This window comes from Galeopterus variegatus, unplaced genomic scaffold, assembly GCF_000696425.1.
Source record: "Galeopterus variegatus unplaced genomic scaffold, G_variegatus-3.0.2 Scaffold2786, whole genome shotgun sequence".
Lineage (NCBI taxonomy): Eukaryota > Metazoa > Chordata > Mammalia > Dermoptera > Cynocephalidae > Galeopterus > Galeopterus variegatus.
In genome coordinates this window covers 21,015-25,636 of record NW_007728897.1, presented here as the reverse complement: position 1 = coordinate 25,636, position 4,622 = coordinate 21,015, and the positions used below count along the sequence as shown (strand labels likewise).

Genomic DNA, 4,622 nt, shown 5'->3' with positions numbered 1-4,622 from the left:
AGGGTTGCGATCCGTTGCCGGTCACGAAAAAAGACAAAAAGGAAAAAAAAAAAATCACATCTGCCAATATAAAAGTGGGAGGGTAGGAGAAAGTACATGAAGTAGTATGAGTAATTATACTCATAGCTGCTATACATTTGAACTGACGTAAATACAGAGGAAGGACCCAACAGAGGCCGTGTTCCATCTCTCCATGTGGTCCTTGAGTGACACTGGGCTGGGAGGAAATCTTTGGGATCTCTTCTCTCATATAAAATTCTCCAGACAAAGCATTTTACACCTGAATCTTAGACACATATGGGGTTGTTTTTCCTATTTAAAATGGATATTCAGTGATTTATCACTGCAGATATAAGTTGAAAAAATGATGAAATTGCTGAACATAAGGAAAGGCTGAACAGTTTGACACTTTTGATGTTATTTGAAAGGGCTGGTGCTGTTGAGACCCCATCTTTTTCCCATGACAGTCTGCCCTAAAAGACACCTGCTCTTTTCTCAGGAGTACTTAGATATCCTGCCACCTTGTTCCACTATCTCTATAAAGCAGCAGTTCCCCTCAAGCAACTTGCAAATACATTATCCCTTCACCGCAACCTGTTGGTCCCAGGCCAGGCAAACTACAGGGCAGGGATCATCATTTCCATACATGTAGACTGTCCCATGGGTGTGATGGCCTCCATTGCCACTTACTGTTAACACCAAATCGTGTATCTTAGTGTTCTTGATACATGATGTGGCTGCTAAACAAGGAATGATTTATATGTACGCATTCCACTGCTATTTGTGCTTGTTCTGGTGCTTTGCTGTAGTGTTTGCTTTCACACGGTAGGCTGTTTTTGTAATTCTATTTTGCTGGTCTGTGCTTTGAAAAGTCACATATTACACAGCAATGGTAAATCATCTATATGTTTAAATTATACCTCTGGTTATACCTTTTATTCTACAACACATATTGTCCCTTCTCTGTCAAAATTACGGTGGGAGATGCAGAGATGAGCAAGACCAGGTGCTGAGGATGGTACCAGTTAGTACTCCAAAGAGCTAAACGAGGCCTCAGGAAAGGGAAAAAAGTTTGAGGTGGGGTGAATAGAAAAGAACACATATTTAATGAGGACTTAATAAGTGCCAGATATTGTGCTTTGGGGTAAGTTTACCTCATTTGATTTTAATCCTCCGATCAACTCTTTGTGTAGATACAATTATACCCATTTTACAATGAAGTGGCTTTTCCAAGCTGACCTAGCTGTTAATGCCACAACCACCTTTTGATCCCAAAGCCCATGTTTTTTCCACCAGTCAGTGGTTCTCAACCCTGGCTGCATGTTAGAATCATTTGACGCACTTTTAAATGATAGAGATATGGGCTCCGCCCCAAATCAGAGTCTCTGTGGTTGGAGCACAGGTGTTTTCTAAAAGCTCTCCAGGTAATTCCAATGTGCAGTCCAGGTTCAGGACCACTGGGTTTCACCACAGGTGCAAGCAAAGATCTCTAAGAGCAGCTTGAAGGAGCTTTAAATTTTTACTGCAGTGACCCATGAACAACATTATAATTTAAAAAATTAATGTATTGATTCAGAACACATATTAAGTGGCTGTATATAGGTAGATTTGATTTCACTCTTCCAGCCATTGCTATGCTTATGTCTTTCAGTTATTTTATGCACTGTTTATTGGCAGAGTTTTTCCCCGTTAGTGACACTTTTAAAAAGTCATTTCATATGTACATTTATACCAGATATTGCACCAACTTCCCTGTAGACTCTTCTACGTTATTTTTTTGGGTAAGAGGAAGGAACAGTTATGCCACTGGCTTTATTTAATTCCACTTAAGATTCTGAAGCAATTAGAAAAGATTTTGAGCAATAGAAAGGTTCTTAGAGTTTGAAATACACCTGTTTTTCAGAATCAAATTTCTCATCAGTGAGGTCTTAAGAATTCCTAAGTAACATATGTTTCCTAATGAACATAGGAAAACAGAAGCCAGCTGTTTTGTTTCAAGAAATGAATCATCATTTAAATACTTTAAAAGTGTCACAACTCTCTTCTTTGTTCAGCTGTTCTGTGTGACAAGCTTTGTAGCTTTCTTTTCCCTTAGCCTGCAAGTGTCCAGTAGTAATTGCTTAAAATGTAATGTGTTTCTAATGGTGGTGTATGGTTTCTGTAAGCTATTGGGTTGCAGAAAATAATGCCAATGTACTAGCAGTAAAATCTAAGGCACACAAATGACTTATCATTGCTGTATAATCAATTTTTGAGGGTCTGTTTCAGAATGTCAAGGTTTTATTTGTTTATTTTGCTGGAAATTTCATTTTCAATGGTCAATCTATAAGAAGCTCCTAGTTTCTGTTGAGACTATCTTTTAGCAATATTTTCTTGTGCCAGATGTATGATCTTTTGAATAGATTGGTTGCACTGATTTATAAGGCACAGAAGTCAAATTTTCTTGGATTTAATGTCAAAATACCCTGCCCTCAATCAAGAGAATTTTTGCTGGGTGAATGAATGAAGGTAGCACTCACAAGCCACATTGCCTCAGAGTATTTTTTAACCTACGCATCTCTGTCTATAGATTTAACGGGCATTTTTTTTCCTGACACTGGCATGTTCACACTAAATCCAAGGTCATCACCATATCAGAATCAAACAGGAATGGAAAATTTTTCTGAGTGGGCAAGTGAATCTGTCATCTTCACAGCTAATATAATTAAACCTGCGAATGATGACAGAATGCAATGGAAATTCATCAGCGTTTTAATTTTAAAATTGTTTTGAAATAATCATTTGGTTAAACCACTACTGTACATTATAAAACCCCATCAAAAATGCTCCCATGACAGCTGATGTTTTGGTACTTAAGAAAACAAAAAATAGTGAGCCTGAGCCTGAGGCATTTTGCCAAAGGGGTCTTCAGATTGTTTTTGCCACCTACAATGATTCACAAAACATCTAATTATAAACCAAATCTTGTGTTCTAATTTCATTTACTTTATTACAGCTTTTCCCCCTTGATACGCTTCCAGCCAACTGCTACTCAGTAGTCCTTGTGGAGGAACCTCCTCTGCAGCAGATTCTAATCCTGCTGCCTCCATGGGAGGCAGGTGGAGGCTCCTGCCTGCTGCAAGCTGGAAAGCTCCCTAGGGACGCAACCCTGCTACCACAGTGGGGCTGCTCTAACATGTCAGTGTGTAAGTTTGTGTAAAACACTGGACCTTTTTATCCACTTTGAAAATTAGATTACCTTTTCTCCTTTTGGGCCACTGGTTCCATGTTCACTGTTTCCCTAGGTAAAAATAAAACAAATAAAAATACCAAAAAAAGTCCACTTACATTCAATGCATTTCAGTCTTCAACAATACAAGTAGTCAGATGATAGTGCTATAACAGCTTTTCATAGATACCATGTTGCTTTTGCATGTTAAATATTCCTGTTAAATATTCTGTTAAATAACGCCAACTTTGGAGACCCCCGCTATCTTCTCTGTGACTCCCCTCAGGAGATCACTTCTGGAGGGAGAACACACCTCTGGGAGCAACATCATTACTCCAAAATCACACTTGGGAACCTCAACTGGTCCCTCCATGCAGCTTTCTCTGGTCACCTTCTCTCTTCATTCTCAAATCTTCTCTATTGTCCTCAGACCAGTAATTCAGATTCCACTTCCCTGGGAAGATTACCTTGCCTGTTACCACACTGAAAAAAATACTAGTTCTCACGCACCACTTCAAATTCCTGCCACTAAATTTACAAACCCACGTGCACACACACACTTGGCTGTGCTCAACAAATTGTCCCTCCTCTTATCAGTGGCCATTTCCTCTATAAGTCCTCTGAATCCTATGCCCTCTTCCTTCCTGGAAGATTTTCTTTCTTAATGTTACCTATGGCCATTAGGTGAAATTGGCCAATCTGGTAAAATTAAGTAAAATGTAGCTAAAATTGGCCAATTTCTTTAATACCTCTCTTTCTCTCTCTCTGTCTACCTATCTATTCTATGTTCTTCATACTTAACACAAACAAAACACAGTTCCTTGCGCACACATTTTGCTTAAGCTACTCTCTCCTCACATTCATGGACAATTTTCTCAAAAGGGCAGCTAATGTTTTCTGTATCCACTGTCCAGGATGGCCTTAATGTTCCTGTCAGCTGCTTCTTCCTGACTCCAGGCCCTAACATCCCTTTTCTTACAGCATTTCCTTTAGAAAACTTGTACTGTATTTATAAGTTTTTTTCTACCCCTTTGCGATGTAAATCTTTTAAAAAGGTGTTTTTTTTTCTGCCAGTTTCAATACCCAGGAAGGTCTTTTTCAAGGACCTACAGTCAACCCTTTGCAATGTAATCATCCTACAGCACTGCCCCTATCTCCCAGCCTCTGTGGGAGAGTAGGAGCCCAGCTTCATTCAGCCTTGTACCAAGTCATAAACCTTCTTCCTTGTTACAAAGATAAGAGAAAGTTTACATTTCTGTTGGTTAAAGCCAAATAGCCAACATAAATAGATTGTGCTCTCTCTCCCACTTTAGTACCTAAAAATCCTCCCACCCTTTGTTTCAGTGGAGTTGAGCTCTAAGTCTGGCCTCTCTTGCCTATGGCAGTAGTCTTGAATAACGTTTTCCTCGCCTGT

The 4,622-nt window shown here is 39.3% G+C and overlaps 1 protein-coding gene across 1 annotated transcript in view; it reads right to left on the bottom strand.

The window, feature by feature from the left end:
- Window positions 1-3,276, bottom strand: part of COL19A1 (collagen, type XIX, alpha 1) — an 80,262-nt gene extending 76,986 nt beyond the window's left edge. Inside the window, exon 1 of the mRNA XM_008582985.1 lies at window positions 3,239-3,276. The gene's annotated coding sequence lies outside the window, so the exon portion shown is untranslated. The remainder of the gene's footprint in view (window positions 1-3,238) is intronic.
- Between the last annotated feature and the right edge of the window lie 1,346 nt (window positions 3,277-4,622).